Raw genomic sequence first — 12,414 nt, 5'->3', positions numbered from 1 at the left:
GTGTTTTCTAACATTTTAAAATATTTACTCAAGGGCTGAAATCTCATCCATATAAAAAAACCTCTTTAGTATGAGTTCTCTCTTGTCACCTAAGACTATTGACTGAAGCCTTTCGCATATATGGCATTCATAGGGTTTCTCTCCAGTTTCGTTTCTGTCATGCTGTCTAAGGTTACATAAATAAACTAAGATTTCCCCACATAGGTGATATTCTTATGGTATATCTGCAGATTGAATTTTCTCAGGTTTTCTAAAGGCAGATGATAAGTGAAGGCTTTCCCACAAAAGTGCCATTCATAGGGTCACTCTCCACTATGAATTCTCTCATATTGTCTCAGGGCAGAACATTGATTAAAGGCTTCCCCATGCAGATGGCATTCATATGGATTATCTCCAGTGTGAGTTTTTTTTGTGTGTTGTCTCAGGGAAGAAAAATGAGTGAAGGCTTTCCCACATGCATGGCATTCATATCACTTCTCTAGTGTGAGTTTTCTTATGTTCTCCCAGGTTAGAACAATGAGCAAAGGCTTTCTCACATAGATGGCATTCATATGGTTTCTCTCCAGTATGTGTTTTCTCATGTTGTCTAAGATAAGAACAAAGACTGAAGGCTTTCCCACATACATGGCATTCATACAGTTTCTCTGCATTGTGAATATTCTCATGTTTTCTCATGTTAGGAGTCTGAGCAAAGGCTTTCCCACATATGTGACATTCATAGGGTTTCTCTCCAATGTGACTCATCTCATGTTGCCTAAGCATGGAATATTGGATGAAGGCTTTCCCACATAGCTAGCATAAATATTGTTTCTCTCCAATGTGAGTTCTTTCATGCTGTCTCTTTGTGAAATATAGAATGAAAGCTTTCCCACATAGATGCCACTCATATTGTTTCTCTCTAGTGTGAGTTCCATTGTAATGTGTAAGGTCAGAGCTTTCAACTGAGGATTTACCAACTAGATGACATTCATATAATATATTTGTAGTGAATGTTTGCTTTTGTTTATTAACAGATGACTGGTCACTGAGGACTTTTCCAACAAGATTGCTGAGGTAGGATTTCTTTCCATTGTGAGTCACTCTGGATCTGTGAGTAAAATCTTCTGGAAATTCACTATGTATAATGTTACTCTTTAATATGGGAGACATGTTTTACCTGCAGTTAATGTGTGGATACAATTTCTTTCATTCTTTTTTTTTTTAGGAACACTTGCCCTGCCTGAATTCTGGGATTGGAAAAATCCAATTCCTTCTCCCCACAGTTCCTCTTCTTGCTCCAAGTGGTAATGTACATCTGATTTGAAGATCAGATGCCCACTTGGTGGCTGAAAAAGTGGCAATATGAGTGGCCAAATACAAATATCAGAAAAGAAGGGGCAAGGTGAACCCGACTAAAGTCCACCTGGCTGTTGCCAAGCTGGAATTAATTGGGATCCTGCTGACAGGGATGAAATATCTGGGATGTCTCTCCCAATGAATTATCTGATATTAAAATTGAGGACTCCAGGGAAGTGAATCCTATCCTTAGAAAGCTGCAGGAAGAGGAAGGGAATGGTTGGCCCAGAGTCCACCAAGACCAGATGACTGATATTCCCCAACATGACATCTCTGAACAGCTTTCTCTGGGATGTGTCCAGCAGGGACCACTCTTCCTGGGTGAAGTCTATAACTACATCTTTCAAGGTCACCAACTCCAGTGGCTGCATTGTCAGTAGCTCAGCTGACAACTTTCTCCCTCTGGGTTTTCACTCACTAGCAGATAAGCATATGGAGTGCTGAGATATCCCAGAGCCATGGGCACCACCCCGGCAGGTCCTGTGGGGACAAAAGCCTGATCCTCACTGTGGAAGCAGAACCAGGGTCTGGGGAACTGAACCTGGAGATGTTTCCTGGGTGGTTTGAGTGATCATGGGTTGGAAAGGTAGGTTTGGGTGCCCATGGCAAGGGTACACCCCTTCCTATCCCTCTGGCTGAATCACTGAGACTGGGCTGAGATTCCTTAATGCCAGTGACCTGCCTAGGTGAAGTGGACTTCTCAGCACAGTCAACAGGAAAGATGTTGGGAAGAAAGGATCTGCAGAGGGAACAGGAGTGTGTGTCAAGGTTTACTTTTGAAAATTACACAAAAGTGTGGGTGAAATTAGGTAAAAAAAATTCTCCAAATATTGAAAATTGTTAAAATGTTAACTTGCTGTATGGGTTTATACTATATCATTCTATCTTCATTTCTCTGTGTTTGAAAATTTAACAGGTTAAAAATATTAGTACTTTGTCCATATATGTTATTATTTTCTATCTTTATTTTATATCTGTCAATTAAAGTGCTGTTATGACTGTAATCTTTTTCAAATTTATTCAGACTTGCTTTATTATTCAACTTATGATCAACCTGTTCTAAATGTCTGTGTGCTTGAAAAAGGTTGAATGCCATGTTGGGTTCAGCACTGTCTCTCTATATCTAGTAGGGAATGTTCATTAATTGTCATATCCATACATTATATATCTTTACTCTTTGATGTTAATATGCCTTTTCTAACAATTATTCTGAGAGTTGTATTTAAATCTTCTATTATGACTGTAGATTTGTGTATTTATCTTTTTATTTTTATTTTTTCCTCATTTTGAACTTGTGTTGTACAATGAAAAGTAGCATACTGTATTAGTTAGGGTTCTCCTTGGAAACAGAATCAATGAGAGATGTCTCTTATTATCAAATTGTAAAAGTGACTCACGCAACTGCGGGAGCGCACGAGTCCAAATTCTGCAGAGCCGTCAACAAGCTGTCAACTCCAAGGAAGACATCTGACGAACTCCTCGGGATACGAACCGACAACTTTAACGAACTCCTCAGGAAACGAACCGGCAACTTTGAAGAACGCCTCAGGAAATGAACCAACAACTTTGACGAACTCCTCAGGAAATGAACTGGCAACTTCGACGAGCTCCCCAGGAAAAGCTTCACTGAGCAGCTGAAGAAGAAGTGAAGGTTCTCTAACCGTCCGGCTTATAAGCCTCCAACTGATCACCCGGACCAAATCCGGCCAATTGCATTCTCTCACTGTGGAAGCACGCCCCTTGATGAGTCATCAGTCAGCTGCAGTCAATTGACTGATGATCCGACAAACCAACCAGCCTCAAATAGCCTCACAGGAATTGTCAGGCCAGTGCCCGCTTGACCAGACAGCTAGGCCACCTAGCCAAGTTGACACATGAACCCAACCATCACAGTCCACCCCTTGTCAACTTGGCAGTTGTACACATCACCCAAAACCATATCTTCAAAATGAACGTTACAGCTTATGCCATATGATAAGGGGACAAGACAGAGAAGAAAGCAAAAATATTCTCTTCACAGACAAATACAAACATAATCATCACAAAACGAGGAGGAAATATTCATATCATCATAGTCCTCGTTTCTGTAACTGGTCACGTGGCCGTAGTTCATATTTATCACGACCTTCTTCCACTACCCATTCCATGTTCCCTTTACCCTCAGCAAGCACTTCAGCTGGCCGTGGTTCTTTGCCTGGTGGGGTGACCCAAACCTTCATTCCTGAAGTTTCTTGGCCATTGGTAGTCCTGCCTGGATTGGGTTGTTGCAGTTTTCCATTGACTTGAATCACGGGGCATGGTAGTACTAAGAGACGCCCCAGGGGATCTCCTGTATGCCAGGAAAACTCTTCTTTACTTCCATTGTGTAGTTGCAGTGCTATTTCCCCTTGATAGTCAGGATCAATCACCCCAGCCAGTACAGTAATCCCCTTACTTGCCTGTTGATTCAGAGGCATAAGAAGCCCAAAGTGGCCAGGTGGCAGCCTTAACTTCCAGTTCAATGGGATTATTGTTGTGTTTCCTGGTGGAAGCACTCCTCCTTTTGGAACCAAGACCTGTAGACCAGCAGAGCTTAAACTTGCAGGGACAGGAAGCAAAAATTTTCCTAGTGGATCACTAGGAGTGATAGTGAGTGGTGCTACTCCTGTTTCCACCCCTTGATTCCTGGACCCATGAATCCTGGCTATGGGAGAAACAGCACCATAGAGTGGACGCTGATTCAGAGCATACACAGCCTCCTGGAGAACACTGCCCCAGCCCTGCAAGGTATTGCCACCTAGTTGGCGCCGTAATTGAGTCTTCAATAGGCCATTCCACCGTTCTATCAACCCAGCTGCTTCTGGATGATGGGGAACATGGTAAGACCACAGAATTCCATGAGCATGTGCCCATCCCCTCACTTCATTTGCTGTGAAGTGGGTTCCTTGGTCCGAAGCAATGCTGTGTGGAATACCATGACGGTGGATGAGGCATTCTGTAAGTCCACGTATTGTAGTTTTGGCAGAAGCATGTCGTGCAGGGAAGGCAAACCCATATCCGGAGTATGTGCTATTCCAGTAAGAACAAATCACTGCCCTTTCCATGATGGAAGTGGTCCGATGTAATCAACCTGCCACCATGACCACTTTGTTCATGAGCCCATTGGGCAATGACAGGAGTTGCTGGGGAAAGAGGCTGATTGGTATCCACCAAATGGGTCATTTTATCCACTTGGTTATTAAAACCTTCTTCTGCTGAAGTCACCCTCTGGTGAGCATTCACATGGGACACAAATATCTTCATGTTGTTTGCCCACTCAGAAAGGTCTATCCACATACCCCTTCCCCAGACTTCTTTGTCACCAATCTTCCAATCATGTTCCTTCCAAGTCCCTGACCATCCAGCCACTTGGTACCGGAAGTGGTTCTTGAGAAACGGAATCTTAAAATGGGCTTTTACAACTTGTTTTCTACTCTGATTAGATTCAGAGGCACTAATGACTCTATTTCCAATAATCAAGAGGGTACTAAGAGTCCATGGCAGGAGTTGGCAAAGGAAATACGCAAAATAGCACCATTTGATTCTCCTAATTGTGCTCTAGTACGAAGCGAGGCTCTGGGTGACAGCGTTTTCGACACTTTCACAGAGTTTTGCAGTATTAAGAAGTATAATGATGTTGGCTGGCTGCTCTTAGATACTTTGGATACAGTTGTAAGAGAAAGGGATGAGCTAAAGGCTTCAAATTCAAAACTTGAATGCCGTATGACAGATGTAAAGAGTTCCATCTGTGCCCTGAAAGAAAATCTTATTTCCTGTGCCCGCAGACTGGAGGTTTCTGAAAATCAGACGCAGTCTCTTATTGTGCGAGTAGCACATTTACAGCGTAAACTAAAATCTCAACCTCTCAGGGTGTCTGCTGTTAAAGTAAAGGCATTGATTGGAAAAGAATGGGACCCAGAAACTTGGGATGGAGACATATGGATTGATAATAATGACAGTGAGGACATTGGAACCCTGGATTCTGCTGGGTCATTGTTAGATTTACCTGTAGAGGGCTGTCCTGGGGAAACAGCTTCTCTGCCTCCAGTCTGCCCTAAGGAGCCTGCCACGCAACTCCCACCTAAGGAGATTGACCCTTCAATGCCTGCTAATCTTGTAATCACCTCCCCTGAGGAAGCAGCCCTCACTCTTTTGTCTGGAGAGACTAATCCTGTTTTAAGAGATGAAAATGCAACAGAGTGCCCTGAGGTGAATGGCTTGAGAGATAATTCTAACTCTTTTCATGACCCATCCCACTCTCGGTACCAAGTTGTATTAGTTAGGGTTCTCCTTGGAAACAGAATCAATGAGAGATGTCTCTTATTATCAAATTGTAAAAGTGACTCACGCAACTGCAGGAGCGCACGAGTCCAAATTCTGCAGAGCCGTCAACAAGCTGTCAACTCCAAGGAAGACGTCCGACGAACTCCTCGGGAAACGAACCGACAACTTTAACGAACTCCTCAGGAAATGAACCGGCAACTTTGAAGAACGCCTCAGGAAATGAACCAACAACTTTGACGAACTCCTCAGGAAACGAACTGGCAACTTCGACGAGCTCCCCAGGAAAAGCTTCACTGAGCAGCTGAAGAAGAAGTGAAGGTTCTCTAACCGTCTGGCTTATAAGCCTCCAACTGATCACCCGGACCAAATCCGGCCAATTGCATTCTCTCACTGTGGAAGCACGCCCCTTGATGAGTCATCAGTCAGCTGCAGTCAATTGACTGATGATCCGACAAACCAACCAGCCTCAAATAGCCTCACAGGAATTGTCAGGCCAGTGCCCGCTTGACCAGACAGCTAGGCCACCTAGCCAAGTTGACACATGAACCCAACCATCACACATACTATGTATATCCTTCATACTTTGCCTGTGTGGCTTAGCAGGATTATTATAACTTCCTGGTTGACAACGTAGTTTATCATTATGAATTTCCCATCTTAACTTCAACTAATTGTTTTTCCTTTAAAGTCTACTTTGTTTGACATCAATAAGGCTATGTAACTTTTCTGTTGGCCAATATTTTCTTTGTACATCTTTTTTCATCCTTTACTTTCAAATATTTTACATCCTCATATGTAACGTGTGTCCTAGTTTTTGGTTTTTGTTTTTAGTTCCACTCTGACAATCTTTGCAATTATTTGGACATTTAGGCCATTTATATTTATATAATTACTGCTAGATGGGGTTTATTGCTACCATCTTTACATATATTTTTATTTGTCCAATCTATTGCTTGCTTTTAATTCTCCTCATTTACATATTTATAACTCATAAAATATTGCTTTATTATTCCACTTTCTTCACCTATTAGCTTGTTTGCAATACAGTAATATATTCATTTTTTGGGAGGTGGGAATGGACTATCCTGGAAATTAAAAGATGTAAGATTTAGTATAAGCTAATGTAAGTTAGTGCTTTTACCAATTTGTGTTCTTTATTTATGGATTTTGATTGATTTCCAGGATATGCTGCTAAATTGAACAGGCAAAGGATGAAGAATATATATCGCATGCTACTTTTCAGGTATGATAGAAGGTGATGAAAGAAAATAGGCATATCTGCTTATTTGGGGCAAAAAAAAAAACAGGAAGAAAAACTGAGAAACTAAAGAACGTGGTTTCCTACAAGGGGTGAGAAAGAAATGAAGAGAGGGATGGAAACTTGTTAGTAGGGATAAGGAGGTGGTGATGCTTCATGGGTTTACTATTTTTGTATATCTGTGTTTCTTAGAACCACAGTAATGTTTCATATACTCCCCAAATAATTAACTAAAACCAACCAGAATATGGGTGGCAACCAAGTGTAATACAGTCTTTAATAAAATGGGAACTGTATAAAAGAAATTGTATAATTACATTGAAAGTTTGAGGAAGAAAAATCTAACTTAGGTAAATTAAGTAAACTACTTTGCATATTGTAGTGCTAAAGACAAAATAACTATACAAATACTGCACTCTAGTTAGTAAATTCATTTCCACTGTTATTTCCATAGCTATTCTGGAACTACTTTATTTATTTACTAGATTTAAAAAATAAGATATATTGTAGAGACTGAGGAGAAAGAAGTGAGAATAAGGAAAGGACATGGATTAGAATGAACTCTCTGGTCTTGAATTGGAATTAGTGTTTTTGGTAAGATCTCATGATTTACATATATATATATATATATATATATATATGACATGAACTCAGTTATATATATACACACATGCACACTTACACAGAGACAAAGAGAAATGTACAAACATAAATGGATGTGTATGCATGATCATCATATATATATATACACACAAACACACACTTTCATGTACATATATATTCATATATACATATATTTGCTGTTTTTTTCTGCTGAGTGGGCTAGTAGCAATAATACTTGGTGTACCAGTTTGTATATATTATGTCCCCCAGAAAAAGCCATGTTCTTTGATGCAATCTTGTGGGGGCAGACATATTAGTGGGAATTAGGTTGGAACATTTGGTTTAGGTTGTTTCCATGGAAATGTTCCCCACACAACTGTGGGTGATAACTCTGGATAGTTTCCATGGAAGTGTGGCCCCACCCATTCAGCATGGGCCTTGATTAGTTTACTGGGGTACTATGTAAGCTCAGATAGAAGGAATGAGCTTGCTACAGCCAAGAGGGACACTTTGAAGAATGCACAGAAGCTGAGAGAGTAGCTGCAGATGAGAGACAGTTCAAAGATGGCTGTTGAAAGCAGATTCTTGTTCTGGAGAAGCTAAGAGAGGACAAACACCCCAAGAACATCTTAGAGTGACATTTTTGAGGAGCTTCAGCCTAGAAAGGAATGTCCTGGGAGAAAGCCATTTTGAAACCAGAACTTTGGAGCAGATGCCAGCCACGTGCCTTCCTAGCTAACAGGTTTTCTGGACACTATTGACCATCCTCCAGTGAAGGTGCCCAATTGCTGATGTGTTACCTTGGACACTTTATGGCCTTAAGACTGTAACTGTGAAACCAAATAATCCCCCTTTTATAAAAGCCAATCCATCTCTGGTATTTTGCAATCTGGCAGCATTAGCAAACTGGAAAACTTGGTTAGCAAAGAGCACCCACATATGGGTTTCTAAATACCGTTTTCCAATAAAAGGAACTGTGGCTCCTTGGAGAAGTGATGGATTCCAGATCTGAAGCAAGGAAAATAAAATAAACCCGGAAAATCTCATGCTAGAAAATAAGGAAGTGCTTGAGAAAGATGGGGGTATGTTGTAAGGAAACAGGGGCCAAAAGAAAGGAACACCCAATGATCAAAGTTGAACCAATTTCAGCAATGAAATAAAGTATTACACCATTGGATTATAAAGCATAAAATAAAATGAATATCCACAAGCACACATTGATATAAAGAACTGAAGAAAGAAAGAATAAAAGGAAGGAAGGAAGGAAGATAGGAAGGAAGAAAAAGAGGGAGGGGAAGAAGGAAGGAAAGAAAGAAAAAAGGGAGGAGGGTGAGGGAGGGAGGAAGTATTCGACTTTCAGAAGAATTCTAATTAATAAATGCGGAAGGAATAGGGCAACACAAAATCACCATTAGCAAAATTCACAATAAAAATTGTTGCAGGAAGATCTGCTTATGGATTCTAAATTCAAGGAGCCAATGTTTGATAAGAAAGAATATTTCCATAGTCTGAAAGTACTCCTTAAATGATTTATTAATTGCAAAGGGAAAAATAGTAAGTTCACAGTGGAGACAATGCCTCAATCCAGCTTTGAAAGTTAACATATGGCTCTCATTTACCTTCAGTTATGATGAACTGAGGACACAGCATTTCTGTGGTGTTCTGCCAAAATGCATAACCTTAATATAATAATGAGAAAACTTGAGACAAATCCAAATTAAAAGATGTTTTACAAAAACACTGATCAGAGCCTTTCAAATGTGTCACGGACACGAAGGACAAGAAAAGCCTGAGAAACTGTCACAGATTGGAAGAGCGTAAGAGATATAATAACTAAATGTAATTTGGTGAAATTGTACTTCTTCATATTTACCCAGAGGACCTGAAAACAGTGACATGAACAGATATTTGCACAGCAATGTTCAGAGCGGCACTGTTCAGAATTGCTAAGAGTTGGAAACAAACTAAATGTCCTATATCAGATGAATGGATAACAAAATGTGGCACATACATATGATGGAATACTATGCAGCAGTGAGAAGGAATGTGGTTGTGAAGCATATGACAACATGGATGAACCTTGAGGACATAATGTTGAGTGAAATAAGTCAGACACAAAAAGAGAGATATTGCATGTTACCATTAATGTGGACTCTATGAAAAATGTAAAATGAGTGTCTTTATATTGTAGAATATAGGGGACCTAGAGATAGACAGCAGCTAGTGAAGGGGGAATGATAATCTAATAAGAACAGATAAGATATTGAGGGTAATCTCAATGATGTGGGAATGCTCAAGAATGACTATGGTTTGTTAATTTTCTTCTGGTATGGTAGAAGTGTATTGGAAGCAATGAAGTTATTTTAGGATATTTGTTTTTCTTATTCCTTTGGTTGGTTTTGTTTGGAATTTAAAAAAAAATTTTGATAAAGTTAATAAAAAAATGCAATTTGGGATCCTGAAAAGGGAAAAGGGACAGTAGTGGATAAACTGAAGTCATTCTAATTATGTCAGTGGTTCATTGAATAGCACTGTACCCATGTTAATGTCCTGGTTTTGGTACTTGCTACTATGGATATGTGGAAAGTTATCATCAGGGAGATTTTGTGGCAGGTACATGGGAACTCTCTGTATTATTTTTGTGACTTTTTCTGTAAATCTAAAGTAATTTCTAAATAAAAACTTTAAAACAGCATAGAAACAGTAAAAAAATATCTTTCCCACCTTGTGCCTTTAAAGATGCACTGGAAGGCTTCCCTGGGGCTGAAAATGTTCCTTTTTTGCTGTGGGAGTGAGTAACAAGTGTGCTTTCACTTTGTGAAAATTCACTCCACTTACAATTTGTGCTCTTTTTAAAAAAAATGTAGGGTATATTTCAGTAGAAAATTAAATGAAAATATTTATAAAATATATAAAGAATATATGGAAAATATTAAAATTTTAAAAGTTAGCATGGGTACAAGGATATTTTTATTTTCTTCATTTTGTGTCTGCTTAAAATGATAAAAATTTAGTTTTAATATAATCGCTGACAATATTGAGTCCCATGATCCTGGAAAATATTAATGGTTAAAGAAATGCCCCCAACTTTTGTGTCTGGAAAACAGCTTATGATAGAGAAATACCCTCCCCTGTGACTTAGATAAGACTCACTGATGTTCCCTTGTTTCCCTATGGCAAGTCCAGATATAGACCCTGCAAATTTCCACTCTTTGCCTCAGAAATCATTGGCCAAACTGTATGTACCAACTGATTAATCCAAACTAAATGCCTGTTAATCAAACTTTGTTTAAGGTTCTCTCCTTTCCCCAGACTCCTGAATTTTGAACCAGCCTACAACCTGCCCTTAAAGACCCCTCCAAGGATTAGGCTGACCTCAGCACAAAACTATTCTCTGAGCTACTACCTTTTCACAAAATCCTTTCATTCCTCTTCTCTATACCTGGTTCTTTCTAACCTAGTTTACTCTTCTCTATAAAAGAAAACTCTTTTTACCTAAATCTTGAGACACTTACAGATATTATTTTCAGAGCCTTCTCCTTATTGCAATACTCTTTACTATAAAATCACTCCTTATTCAAGTCCAGACTTGCTTTTAATTTAACTCCACACTTATATTTCTTACTGTCAATCAAATCATGTTTTGTGAACAGAGAAATACAAGGTCTAAATAGACACTCCCTGAGTCACATTATGAATGACCTTATTTAATCACATTTATCTTCTCCAATATAGTATTTTTTTAATCAACCCATTCAACTTCATACTATCTTCAGCTATAGTTCCTAATTTGTATTAAAGTGATTTCCCTAGCTGCAGTCCCTATTAAAAGCATTTATTTCTTACAAAACTAAACATATAAAATAATTACATTTTGCAAGTGCCTGAAGAGGATCTAGAATTAAAGTCAATAGGAATTTTGAGAATATTTTGTAAACAATAACTATTGTGATCATATGTAAACTAAGAGAAACTATTTACTTTAAAAAATTTCCAAAATTGTTAAGTATGATTTTATAACATAAAATCTTTATGTTGATATCAAGGAAAACAATTTTGTAAATTCTTTCAAATATAATATTAATAAAACAACTACTATATAAATGCCAAACTTACATGTTTTTATTGTTTGGAAAGCAATTTGTTTTTTGTTTTTTTTAAATATTCAGACTTAGAGACAATACTTAAAACTGTGTTTGCAATTTGTCTTAGATTCCAGGTATGGAGCTAAATGATTGTACAAAAGAGACAAGAGATAATCTGGTCTATGAGATGCATAAAAGAGCTTCAGGACATCTCTCTTGGGGTTTCCTCTGTGGATAGGAGAGATGAGAAAATCCCTGGGTGTACTTAGTCCCATAAGCTGTTTCTTGAATGAACAAGAATCAGTAATCCTTCAAGTAAGGCCAATTGTTGCATAATTGTGGGTTTTCCAAATGGCGTTCACATTTCATGCAAACTATAGATAGAATATACACTGCCTGTACTGCTGTTAAATATGTGACTTGGAAAACAATGGGAAACATTCTCAGGTAAACCCAAACTTAATGCATTTATGATCCCAGTTCAAACACCATGGGGTAGATTTACTTCTATGATATGAAAACAGATTTGTTATAAGCATGACAGTTACTAGAGAAATAACCTGAAGATTTATGAAAATATATATGATAAATATTCATTTATTCATAGCCTTGCAAAGTAGCCCCAAAAGGAGACATGCAACATTTCCAGAAAGGAAGAAAACAAGGATTTGCAGAAGATAACTGCAGGATGCCATTGAAAGGAAATTTCTCACTTATCTTTATTTACATGATTGAGCCATTCTCTCCTACCAGAAAGGAGAATCCATAATTAGTTGATGCCTAAAGTCCCCAACATCTGAGGGATAAATTGAGTATATTTCATATTTCTGC

Source organism: Choloepus didactylus, chromosome 7 (genome assembly GCF_015220235.1).
Source record: "Choloepus didactylus isolate mChoDid1 chromosome 7, mChoDid1.pri, whole genome shotgun sequence".
Classification (NCBI taxonomy): domain Eukaryota; kingdom Metazoa; phylum Chordata; class Mammalia; order Pilosa; family Megalonychidae; genus Choloepus; species Choloepus didactylus.
The sequence above is the reverse complement of the archived record's forward strand: the minus strand, read 5'-3'. Positions refer to the sequence as shown.